Source organism: Pipistrellus hanaki, assembly GCF_964339955.1.
Source record: "Pipistrellus hanaki genome assembly, chromosome: 7".
Classification (NCBI taxonomy): domain Eukaryota; kingdom Metazoa; phylum Chordata; class Mammalia; order Chiroptera; family Vespertilionidae; genus Pipistrellus; species Pipistrellus hanaki.
The window spans coordinates 36,534,944-36,548,899 of NC_140509.1; the positions used below are offsets into that span (position 1 = coordinate 36,534,944).

General features: G+C 35.3%; 1 pseudogene across 1 annotated transcript in view; it reads right to left on the reverse strand.

The window, feature by feature from the left end:
• Positions 1–257: 257 nt before the first annotated feature.
• LOC311625851 (serine/threonine-protein phosphatase CPPED1-like) overlaps positions 258–13,956 on the reverse strand; it is an 89,773-nt pseudogene continuing 76,074 nt past the window's right edge. The window contains exons 2-3 of the transcript in view: positions 1,323–1,431; positions 258–1,182 (exon numbers count right to left, since the gene is read on the reverse strand). The product of the transcript in view is annotated as a serine/threonine-protein phosphatase CPPED1-like (transcript). The remainder of the gene's footprint in view (positions 1,183–1,322; positions 1,432–13,956) is intronic.

A 13,956-nucleotide genomic window follows, 5' to 3' on the forward strand; every position in this document is an offset into this window, starting at 1 on the left:
CAGAGATAGTCCAGCATTGTTTGTTCTCTTATTCCCAGGCTTCAACCCTCATCCAGCCGCTTCTCTTTCTTAAAGGGACACTTCTACTTCAAATGTAATTCAGAATAGGATCCAGCTCTTTGATTTATGCAAAGGTCATAAATTCACAAATCTGCCTGAATATTTCTTTATTTAGAAGGATTATATGCAGCTGCTGTTTCTGGCAAAATTAATAGACAATGGAAGTGGAAGTGGAAGTGACTGGATCATAACGGCAATCATTTCTCCTTCATGAAGTCCATCAGGTCACCTTCTATTCCCCTCTCACTCAGCTCATCCAAACCATAGTACAGATGAACGATCTTCTCAGTGGTGACCACCACTACTGGGACCCCCGTGGATATCTTTGCCCAGCTGGAACCCAGTGGCAGATGACACCGCAATATCAAGGTTCTGGTAGGCACCCCCAGCATTCCTGTGGTAGTGCCCCAGAACACAGCTTTGATAGCTGCTTTGGCGAACTTGTTTGCCATCTCCTTCCACGCAGTCTTGGTGAGGTTGGAGTAGTCCTTCGTCCTCGCCGATGCTTTGGAGGAAGAGGGGGATGTGCTGGAAGATGATGGCGTGCTGGCACTTCTGCTGCCCCACACGCTCAGCTGCTGGAGGCGTCCTACACAAACTGGGAGTTGAGGACGAGGACCAGGACGCCCCGACCCAGAAGCTGAAATAGTCGTCTCCCGAAGTCTCCTGGAACTCCGCGATGGTCTCCGGGCGTGGGGGACGTTGCCCGCATCGAGGCCGCCGCCGAGTATGCCAGCGGGATGCCGCTGTCCACGTTCCTGAGCAGCCGCTGCAGGTCCTTCATCCAGGACAGGGATGAGGTCCCCACTCAGAACAAAGAATCTGGGCTTGGGGTTCAGCTTGTTGATGGCCTGAATGGCTTGCTCAGTTAGACGAATCTCCTGCCCCCACTCATCTCCACCGTTGTCACAATCCCCAGTGGACCAGGCCTTCATCAGTCCAAATTCTGGGTTTGCACCCTGGACGAAGTAGAATGGGCCTTTCCATTCCCTTTCCCGTTCTGTGGGAACCGCGTCCAGGCTCCTGCCCTGGACTCTGTGGAAAATACATCTCTCCACCCCCCAACCCCTCCTCCACTGCAGAGGTGGCGACTGAGTTCCTGGTCCCACCTGAGTACACTGCCTGAGTTTTTATTTTTGATTTCTTAATATTTCACCAGTTATAGGTGATCACAATTTAAATATATTTTCATTCACACAAGTGTTTTCTATTTCTCATGTATACTCATTCATGTATACTGTTTCTGTTTCTCTCTTAACTACCAATATGATACATCTAAGTTAAAACCTTTTTCTAGTTTTATTTCCTCCGGATACTTTATTAGAGCTGTTATATGCACGCACATACACACATCATAGAAAAGTAGAATTCCTGGAATTAACAGGGAAGAAACACGTTCTGGCATTACCAATATAGTCTTTCAACATCTGAGGAAAATTAATGTAGTCTTAAACTACTGATGATGTGATGGTCTTTCTTTTAATATGACAAACACTGAAGTTTGTTGACCTTATTTTGACCGAGAAAATGTATTATTTGGTTCTTTACAAAAATATCTAGGCTTTCTCAGTTTCACTCTCTTGGCTCAAGTCAACAATGAATTGGCCACAGTCATTGGAAAAGGTTTTCCTTCTTGTCTCAAGTACTTGTTTGGTTTCAGTGCATTTCTAGAGTCTAACTCCTACACCAAATGGGCTTAGAACTCTCCTAAGAACTACAAATATAAGAAATGAACAAAACAGTGTATTGTTAGATAAAGCACTGGTCACTTTAACATGGAAGCTTGTGATATTTATTTTTTATCACACCAAAAATATTCCTTCCAACCTATCTTTGATTTCAAGTCACATACAAATTATCATGTCCTTACCACCAGAGTTTAAATGATCATGGTTGAACATGTGGCTTCATTCTTGTAATTCTCTCCAAGTCTTTTATTTTACTCAGTGTCTAAAATAATGGTGAGGTTTGGGGTGAGGAAGTGAAAGGTGGCAATAAATTTAAGCCCTCTATGGAGCATAGAGAATTCTAACTGGACAGCAGAAGCATCATGGAACAGAGATTCCTTCTTTGTATGCTGTTTTGTGTGTGATTTGTTAAAACTTTTCACTGAATTAGACACCTTCATTTTATTACAACACCCCAAAGCTCCAAAAATATGTTGTTTCCAAAAAAAATTTCATGAAAACAAATATCATTTTGTATTTTGGGATAAATATCTTTCAAAGAAAAAATATCACTTCCTTGGTAGACTACAGAAGCTAATGAAGCCACAGGTTTACATGAGAATTTGCTAAATGTGAATATTCTAAATTTCAGCTAAAGTTTTTAGTTAGGTTCTAGGCAACACAACACGCAAAGGTGACCAATTCTCCTTGGGACTGATCACAATGGCCTTAACATTCTCCTCAGCTTCACTAAACTGGACAGGTTTGTTTTGTTTTTTTCTGATTCTAGACCCCTGACCTTCCTTTTCTCAGAGCATTTTCTGTAGAAAATGTTCAATTGTAGCAACAGGATGGATGGAACTGGAGAACATTATGCTAAGTGAAATGAGCCAGTCAGAGAAAGATAAATATCTCATGATCTCACTCATTTATACAATATAATGAACAACATAAACTGATGAACAAAAATAGATCCAGAGACAGAGAAGCATCAATCAGACCATCAAACCTCAGAGGGAAGGTAGGGAAAGGTGGGGGGTAAGATGGAGAAATCAGCCAAAGGACTTCTATGCATACATATAAGCCTAACCAATGGACACAGACAGCAAGGGGGTAAGGAAATGGGTGGGGGGGGGGGAGGGGGTAATGAGGGGATTAGGACAAGTAATACCTTAGTAAAGAAAAAAAAGAGAGAGAAGATGTTCAATTGTGAATTTTCTCTGCCTTTTTGTCATTTAAATGTTTTCACACCCACTTGACAGTTTGAGGAACCAGGGAGTCATCTCTGTTATGTAGTCATCAAGAAAGATAGCAGGCATCTCCCAGTTTCTGAGAGAGAGTTGGAGCCTAACATCAATAAACAAAAATTAGCAAACACAAATGGACTAATCCCACTGACCAATCTCCCCTATATTATCCTTCAGAATTTTCCACTAATTTACCTGAGTTTACAATACTTTCATCTTTAGTTTCAGTGTAGCTGAGTTCAGTCTCTCTCCCTAGTGTGGTCAGTCTTGAACAAGGTCTTCTTTGTCTAAGTCCATCCAATGCAGTTTTCCTTTGAAACAACTTTCCCTGAGATAGTGTTAAAAATGATCCCTCTCAGAACCTGCCAAACGGAAAAACAATCCCTTTCAGAACCTGGCAAAAAAAAAAAAAAAAAAAAGTAACCATTTTTTCAAAGCGCAACCCATTTAGCCCATTTATACATGTTCTGCAGCCTGCTATTCTCTCTCAGAAGAGTAGGGGTTGCCATAGATCACATTGCTGTGTATGGTGGTCTGCTCAACATTATTCTGCTGCATAAACTAGCTGCTCAATAAATATTTGTCCAGTAAATAAATGGCAATTACTCAACAAGGATGTGAAAATGTCATTGCAGCATTTATCTTCATTGTTAGATCAGTGCTAACTATAGGATGACCCTTGTTTACTTAGTCATTTCTTCATCAATTAATTTATTCACCTATACAGTTCATTTCTTCATCAATTAATTTATTCGCCTATACATTCAGCAAGTAGATATTGAGAGATTCTTTTATTTTGTCAGACCAGCAGTCTTTGTCTCTGCCCTTTCATAGTTTACAGAGTAGAAGACACAGCAACGAACCAAAAGCCATCATACCACGTCCTTCCATCTCCCTCCGACACACACACAATTTAAAACTGTGGGAATTCTGGTGGATAAAGTTACAGTGATATAATGTAAAGTGGATGTAAAGTAGGTGTTGAATATGTATATATTTACTCTTTGCAATCATTTAAAATTTCTAAAGCTTTTTAGAAGATTTTGAGATTTTTTGGTTGTGATTATGCAAATATTTCAAATGTTATGAAATGATCTAATATATTTTGTCAATATACTAAATTGTTTAAAAAAATAAACACACACAGAGAACTTATGTATCTAAAGATATTATGTTGAAAACCATTTTTGGTATCCTGGATTTCAAAGAATTATTTAAAATATTAAATAATAAATTTCAAATTCATGTTTTAGAATATGAAGATGAATCTTTAGGAAAGATTATCTGGTAAGCTAACAGACCTCACAGAGCCTACCAGATGAGATTTTGTGACTGACATCAGTTTTTTTTTATTATTTCAGGAAACAGTGATTCCCATTCCAAATAATACAAAAGAAAATATGATATGGCCATGCTGACTAAGATGTGTAGCTAGGGATAGAAGCATATGCCACTTTTATGCCTTTCTTTTGGTGCAATAGAATAGGTGTGTGTGTGTGTGTGTGTCCTCCAGTGTGCTATCATTAAATGAGAATATAGAACTAAACTTCTTTGTGCTTGCTATGATTATTAGAATAGAACTTAAGATCGTTACACATGACTAAAAAAGTATTTTTCTGTAATGTTTTCCTGCTGTCTTATCCCAGTTTGTTAACCTAGCATGCTTTCTTTAACCTCACAGAGGTTCTTGTGGAGTCACCAGATAGAGCTTGATTGCAAATTTGTGACATATTTCAGCAGAGATGTCAGCTAAGAGGATGCATTGTTTACAATGAACAAAATTCTTACACATCTGTGCATTTGTTAGTCAAGTCGTGCAAGCCTAGGATACATTCATGAAATTGCAACTTGTATTTATGTTAGGTTTTCTTTAATTGCAAATTGCAGAAAACTCAACAAAAACTAGTATAATTAACAACTACAAATGAATTTATTGACCTTTATAACTCAGCAGTCCAGATAAAGGGCGCTTCTATGATTTTGCACAGTGAATAAGTCATAGGTACCTAATTTTTTCTTTCTTTTTGCTCCATCTTTCACAGCTTTGGTGTTCTTTTTCAGTTTCACAGGCTGATTCCTGGACTTCCTTTTATAATGATTGCAATCCTGTACCTCCTGATATGTCACTAATTCACACAGAAGATAGAACAAAGACAACTTCCCTGTGGTCTTCCTGGCTTGAATTGGGTTATGGGTCAGCCTAAATTGAATACCAAGGCCACAGTGATGAGATGAATTGACTGGATTAAGTCTGTTCGGCCCACCTCAACAGCATTGCTATTACCCTCTGAGGAGAAATAAAATTCCTTCAAAGAAAATCAGGCTACTCTTGCTAGAAGGGGGAAATAGATGCTTCACATTCTAAAGTTCAGTGGCAACCCCTAAAAGTCTTCGTTTATAATTTATACAAATCTGATTATCTGTTAGTCTCTTTCAACATGTCTTATGGACACTGAAATAATATCCTGGTGATATTCCTTCTCTTACACACTCTCTTAGTGCTTTTCAGAAAGAACTCGAGTGTTATTTTCTTGCATTTGCTATATCTCTTCCCTCTAATCTGCTACTTTTCCACCCAAAGCTCTCTAACTTCCCAGCCTCTATCCATTTTAAGATGCATTTCAAACCTCAATTTGGTGATCTATCAGGTAGAATCTCAGAGACCTACTTTAACTGGACTCATCATCATTATCTAAAGAAAACTACTTTTACTTAAAAACAGGTAGGAACCAATTTTTATAAACAAATTTTTATAGTTCTTTAGTACTTTCTTCCTAGAGAAGAGGGTACTTATTTTTAACTAATCCTGGAAAAATATTTATTTTTCATCAAATCAAGCAGCATGATTGTTTAAAATGTTAAAAGAAAAAGAATAATTAGAGTTTAATATTTATTTTCTGTTACAATATTACTGAATTATGTCTTTGGTGGGAAGTGATGCTGAGGAAAGACAGGCTGTGAATTTCAAATTCATGCTAACTCTACTCAGTTTTTCTGTTTTTAAATAAGTAAATTAAAGGGTAAGAGAATAGTAATAATAGCAAACACCTGCTAAATAATAGCAACATGTGCTATGTGTCAGGCAATGTTCAAACATGTAATTTATGTATCTCTTACCATAGCTCTAGGAGGTAGGTAATAACATTATCCACATTTTAAAGAGACTAAAATGGGAGAGAAAAAAAAAAGAAAAGAAAAAAAAAATTTTCTTAAAGAAAGAAAGAAAAAAATAAAATAAAGAGACTATGTTACAGATTAGCCAAGAAACTTGCCCAAGGGTGGCAAAGCTGGGTTGACAATCAGGACAGTTCAGTTTTAGAATTCATGTTCTTACTTCTACCACATTATAATGAATAAGTTTTCTGAGTTGGTGGTAAGCCAAAAAATGAGCTAGATGAAATGATGGAATTTAAGGTCAGAAAGATGTTCCTATTTTATTTTTTATACCAGTTTAAGACCCAGAACAAGCTTATTTAGGAAGATTCTGAGACTTTTGCCTGTTTCTATAAAAATTCTAGGCAATACCAACTGGCTATGTGTCCTAGTTGGTGTTAATGGAAGATACAATGGGATCTTTAAGTTTGAAAATGAGATAAACTTTGAGATCATTTAGCCCAGTCTTCTATTATTTTATATTATTTCTGTGAATGTTCCTTAGAGGTTTATTTTTTTTCATTTTTTTAATTTAATTTAATTTTTTAAATAAATATATTTTATTGATTTTTTTACAGAGAGGAAGAGAGAAGAATAGAGAGTTAGAAACATTGATGAGAGAGAATCATCTATCAGCTGCCTCTTGCACACCCCCTACTGGGGATGTACCCGCAACCAGGTACATGCCCTTGCCGGAATCGAACCCGGGACCTTTCAGTCTGCAGACCAACGCTCTACCCCTGAGCCAAACCGGTTTCAGCTCCCTAGAGGTTTAATTTATTGTTCTGTAATGCTCTAAATCTTGGTTAACAATTTTGGGAAGAGGACATTTGTAATACTCTTAACAACAAAAAGTAAACAAAAAATAATTCTTAGAAATAGGCGGAAAATAAACAATTGATCTTTTAATATTTATTATAACTTGGTTGATATAAACTCTATAGAAAAAAGAAGAAATATAAATTAGCCTACATTATATGCTATTAAAAAATTTTTTATTCTTTCTCCATAGCTATATATAATTTTCTACTATTAAACATTTGAAGAACTTGCACAAATATGTTTGGGTTTAGAAAAAAAAGACTTAATGTATGTAGAAAAGCATTGAGCTTCATGATTTTTATCAAAAAGTTATTTCTATTAGTGTTATCTTGTAAATCAGAAGACGACTTAATCAATGAGCCAAATTTATTTGGAGTCTTTTATTATTATACTAGTACTGGCTTACTTAGAGTGTCTCTGTCAAATTCTGGGTCCTAAATAGAGGAAGTCTTTCCTATATATATGCTTTTCAGTTCTTTGTCTTCCAAATTTAGAATGAGACTTCCAGGCCTTCTGAGAAAGAAGTACTGTGTGCTGGTGCTGGGACAGGGCCGTGAGACCATATCTCAAAGCCTGGCCTGGAGCCAGCACTCACAACTCTGTCTGGGGCATAGTTTATGGCCTCTCTGGAATGGGAGTAGTCTTATTTTTCTCTATTATTTAAGCAAGAAAATTATTACAGAAGCCAGAATAGCAAGGTTACAAAGTTTTTTACCCAAGATGGAGGTTTCTATGTTTCATTATAAATGGGAAATACTTAAGGTCTATATAAAACAAAATCTGCTGTATATATTTTTTAATGATTCAGAACCTAGTTTTAAGCATATGATAAAATAAGCTATACATTTTTAAATGTAATTGCTTAAATGATTTCTTTCCTTTAGTTGTAAATGTCTAGCTTATTTAAAAAGCTTACCTTCTAATGTCATAAAGTTTTATTTTTATGTATGGAAAAAATCTTTAAGGTATATGTAGGTACTACAAAATTCGAATTACATCACTAATGTTGCCATATGGTTGGATTTATTCCATGACTTTGTAACTTCTAAAACCCATAAAGTTCAAAGTTCCTGCCATCAAATTTCATATTAATTTTAAATTTTTATCAGTCTTAGAAATATCCATGGCATCAAATCAACTGAAATCTGTCCTCATTTATATAATTTGAAGAACAAATTTAACCTAATTTATTGATAGCATCCATATGTCTGAAAAATGTAAAATATATCACTCTGTTGCTCCTTAAGCTTACCTACCACTCCTTAGAAAAGTTTCTCTGCTCTGCAACTATTGTATTATCAGTCAATAAACATGTTTTTTATGGATCTGAGGACTGGAAGTAATCTGCAAGGCTTGCTTACATGTTGGCCTCTTCTAACTAGTGTACATATTATTAAATCATCATGTCACAAAGCTGAACCAAGCCAAAATTGTGATGTAAATGATGTTGGTCTTGGTTTCTCCTCCTTCATTTTTATTTTGGGCTCCCATGTTATAGTGCTAATTCTGATGCCCAATATTTTGGTGTTACCATAGACTGCTCAAGTACTCTTTTACTTCAATTAGACCCACTCACCCAGGCCAGAGGTAATACTGCCTCTTCTCTGCCTTCGCCTGGGTCCTACAGAGCCACTGAAGATTGTCTCATTGCCTATGAACCATTCCTATAGACCACATGTGTCAAACACAAGGCCCGCGGGCCAAATCCAGCCCGCCAGGCCTTGCAATGTGGCCCGCACCGCGCTGTCATCACTGCACTCCGCTGTCAGTTTATGACATTGTCAGTTTATGACTGTTCAGTAAACCATTCGGCCCGCGATTTAGGCTGGATTTTAGATTTTGGCCCCTTCTCTGATTGAGTTCGACACCCCTACTATAGACATAGGGAGATGGAGAATTAGCAAACTATTATCCAAGTATTGTTTGGGAAAATGGTCTGAATGATTTGCAAATGGGTGGATGATAAAAGAAAAAAAGCGGGGGGAAGTGTGGTGTACACAGATATTTTACAATAATGTAAATAGTTGGTTCTTGTTTAACACATAACAAATCATTTATATAGTGATTTTTTTTCTGCAGTGAGATTTAAATCTAGTTTATCTTCCCATAATCATTGATAGTTTCTATTAAATATTAATAAACCAAAGACAGTTCAAAGATTGCAAATGAGAAAGTGGTTGATTAATTTATTTAAAACAACATTTTTACTATAATGTTTTTTAAGTGTATTATGAAAATGAAAATTAATTTAAGGAAAATATAGGGTGCCCAAACAAGTGTATGCATACCAAGATAACTGATAACTCACTTAATTTTCACTCCTTTTCAGGTTTAACTGATTTGAAATAATGTGAAGCCAGACTAAGTTTGAACAAAGAAAATTTTTCCTAAAGTGCCACTACACTTATTTTTGTATAGGAATATATAAAAAATAAAGTTTACGATGTAATAACCAGCAATAGTCAATGAATTGAGGGCACACAAATACTGAATTAAATTATTCTTGATGTTTTCAAATATATTGCTTCATATTACCAGTGCCTGGACCAGAACAAAATAGTCATGGGTTTGAAAACGGTCATTGACAAAAAAACTTATTCATTTCTGTAGATTCTTTTAAATTTTAAAAATGAACTGTATGCTAATAAATGCTGACTTTATAATTATTCATAGTGTATAAATTTTGGGGGACACTCTGTATTCTCTGATTTCAGTCACTAGGATAGCAGAAGCCAAATACAAGCTGTAGAACATGCTCCTCTGTGAGCCCTCGGTAAACTCTTCAGCCTCTGGCACTGGTCCTTGCTTTTTGTTCTTGTGCTGGCAGAGCGTTTTGTGAAGCTTTATGGTCATCACAACTTGACTATTATATTCAGGCTACCCTGAGCCCTAACTTGCTTAATACTCTTCCTATCAAATTATTTTGTATTATTCTTGATCAGGACATTTTACTTCATTCTATTTTAAAATGGACTGAGGTAAAATGTCTGTACAATGGTGAGTTGGACTGGTTAGTTTATAGCTTTTCTTCCAATTAGTAAGTGTCCACACTATACTGATTGCTTAATATGATTAATATAATCTTGTCACTTTAAAAGCCATATATTATAAACCAGCTCCCTCAGCAGCTCTGTTATTCTCTATTGTTGGTGCATCCTTTTTTTTCCCCTTCCAGGTCAATAGACAGAGTTATATTTTTTAGAAGCCCACGGCCACCTAAAATAATAATAAAAGCTCCTTATGTACAAAACATTGTTTTAGAAATTAAGGAAGAACCTCATTAGGTCACATTTTTCTTATAATTTTTGAGAGTTAGATTATATTTAAATTTATATTTCAATTTTCAAAAATTAAAATGCAAATATAAATTTACATCTCTTTTTCTATAGTCTAGATTTTATGCTTCACAGGCCAACATTTTATTCAATACTATGAAGGGTAACATAACAGGATCAGTTTCTCTGTATATTTATTTTTGGTACATTTCACTAAAAACATTTTCATATTAGTTACATATAAATTAACAATTATAAACTTACCTTCTCCAAACTTCTCAAACACTTATTTTAGCCAAGTGTTTTATACTAAGATTTTTGGGTTAAAAAATTAGATAGCCATTTTGGTTTAGTGGAAAGAAAGCTGGCCTGTGGACTGAAGGGTCCCAGGTTCAATTCCAGTCAAGGGCATGTACCTCAGTTGCAGGTTCCTCCCAGCCCAGTCTCTGGTCAGGGAGCGTGCAGGAGGCAACCAATGGACGTATTTCTTTCACATTGATATTTGTCTCTCTTTCCCTCTCCTACTTTTTCTGAAAATCAATGGAAAAAATTTCCTTGGGTGAGGATTTAAAAAACAAAACCAAAAAAAAATGAGATATAGTCATATTTGTAATCCTATCGTTTATTATTTAATTTGTGTGTGCATGTGTGTGTGTGTGTGTGTGTGTTTTCCATCAGATAAGTAGGTTTTTGCCAGATTTTTCTTCTACATCCTATTTTACTTCTCTATTCCTTTTGAACTAAGTAAGCACCAATTAGGAACTCTATACCCCAAATGCAATGGAATGTAAAATATATCTGCCACCTGGAATTAAGATTGTAGGATGCTTTGGTCTGATGCATTTGTGCTTTTCCATTACTGAATAGCCATCAAAATCTCTTAAGGAGGTTTGTTTGTTTGCTTGACTGGCTAGGTTTTTAAATTATAGGTACAAGATCTATTAATTGAATCAGAATCTCAAAGGTAGATGTGCAGCAACACAAAGGTTTTTTGTCTCTAGTAAAGTATTCTGGATAGATGATTTTTTAAAAGCTCCGCAGTTGAGTCTCATAAGGATCCAAGGTTCAGAAACATTGCATATACCTAGTGTGAGGGATTTCACACTCTGTGTGTTGCCAGATCTCCTTCTGTTACTTTAGTCAGGAATTATTAATGTTCTATTTCCTATCTATTGTCTTTTAGAGTATCTGGTTTTACAGTTTTATTTGACATGTTTCTTCTTTATTCTTAAGATGTCTGACTCTTGTGTGTGAAAGTTTTTAGTTACCTTTAAATATTTCAACAGTCTTATGCTACTTTTACTCTTCTTTTTGATAATTTCTACAGACACTAACTGCCTTTACAAATATTTAGCCAAAGAAAAGAAATAAACTAAGGTAATTCTCTGCCTAGTTTAAACCATACTTTTATGATGATTTATATGGCATCTTTTATTTCTTTTGGTAAATACTATGTATATTAAAATAAAATATAAAATATAAAAAAGCATTTGTTGAACTCTTAAGTGGTTAGGTTTTTCTTAAATAATAAAATATATGTTCTTTTTTATTGTGATGATAAATAACATACCTGTTTAAAATTTGTACTATAGATTGCAAATGTTTTGTGTGTCTCTAGTAGAGTATTCTGGATGACACGGAAAGTATGAATGGTAAAAACAGTTTCCTTTATTTATTTATTTATTTATTTATTTATTTAAATATATTTTATTGATTTTTGTACAGAGAGGAAGAGAGAGAGAGATACAGAGTTAGAAACATCGATGAGAGAGAGTCATCGATCAGCTGCCTCTTGCACACTCCCTTCTGGTTATATGCCCGAACCAAGGTACATGCCCTTGACCGGAATCGAATCTGGGACCCTTCAGTCCCCAAGCCGAAGCTCTATCCACTGAGCCAAACCGGTTTCGGCTAAACAGTTTCTTTTAAATTTAGCTTCATATTTATTATTAAATTTGAAATCCATTGATTTTAGGATAATCTCTTACTCTCAGCATAAGAGATGTTGATCTGAAAGTAGAACTTAAAACTTGGTTCTGTTAATTAATTATATGAATTGAATGCTCAAAGATTTATTTTAATCAATATTAAAGCAATAATAATAATGATAATGTAATAATACTAATCTCACTGTTGTCTGAGAAGTTTCAATAGGATAATATTTGTCAAATTATCATGATTATCACTTGGCAGATAAAAAAGCTACTTCATTATTTATAATATTACTTATTATCAGCACTATTGTTTTGACTAAATAAGTCCTTAAAACTTTATTAGGAGACTAGAGTAGGTAAGTGGTCTATTAATTTTATCAGCAAGGGAGAGAAGGCTCGCAAAATGTCTTTTGTTAATATTTCATAGTATTTGTGACTGACAACCTTCAAACACTGCACTGTTGCATGAAATGACCTTCACAGGTTATTTAATAAATAGTACTTGAAGTATGCTTGAGTTATAAGGAGTAAAATAAGTGACATTAGTCTGGCATGACATTTCCTGTAAATTCAGAGTGTAACTTTTATTTTCTCATTTAGCTTTCACTGAGTGAAGAATGCAATTTCAATTGAGCACTAAATTGGAGATTCAGAGAACTCGAGTTTTATTACCAGCTCCATCACTGACATACAGTGGGGCATTAGCAAAATGTTACTTTTTTGCTCTGTACATCAAAATTCCCTTCTTTAAAATAGAAATAAATTTGGTGGCTTGGAAATGATGTTGGATTTGGCAAATATACTAGTAGGTGGCCCCAATATTCTAGAACATTTGCTTAATGAAATTCATGCTGTGTTCATTATTAAAAGAAATAACAAATATGTATATATGCAAGTAGTGAATATGATAAATAAACAACTACATAGGAAATGCATTAGCCAGTGTAGCCATATTTATGCTGCATACTTTGTTGTGTTATGAAAGTGGAAGAGTGAAATCATCTGTCCCCAGCCATACACTTTAGCCCTCTCCAGCGTGATTCAAACTGCCATCACTCTCCAACGAGGATTACCTGAGTGCTCATGTTTGATTTTGGTACTTGTAGGCAGTGGTATTATTCAGTATTTGTGTATGAATATAGAGGTATAAACTAATATATTTATAGCTCTCCAAATTGTGGATCGGGGGGGGGGGTGGGTGGGGGGGTGTATGAAAAATAAGTCAGAGCAGAAAAAATGCAATGAAATAAAGCAGGAGATTTTTTAACAATGAAGTGATTATAATCTGGTCTCCAAAACCAACAGGAGATTCTGGTTAGAACTAGAACTAGAAACCAAGAAGAGGGCCAGGAGGCTAGAGAGGTGAACAGCCGGACACCATAGGGAGTAGATTAACCATTGTCTATTGTTCCTGTGGGTGTGCTAGGGTGAGGAGGATATGCATGTGAAGAAAAGAATAGTAAACTGGGAGAAGACTTTTTCTAAGTCTTTAACTAAAAGGGAATGAACTTCTAATCAGGTCCACGCTGAGTCTTAGCTGTTGGATACATAAGAGTGGACTCTGGAACTAGACTTAATATCCTAAGCAGAAGGGAGCAAGTCTTAGGCCACCAAAGCATGTCAGTAATGACAAGTTTAATGAAATTTCTAGCTGTTAATGTCTGATTATTCATGTATGCTATAAATATGCATTTACATTATTTTGACCCACTAAATAAATCTATATTTTATAGACATATTATTATTAAAGAAGTATGGAAGACTAAATAGGCAAAAAAAATATCAAAGAACAATCTGG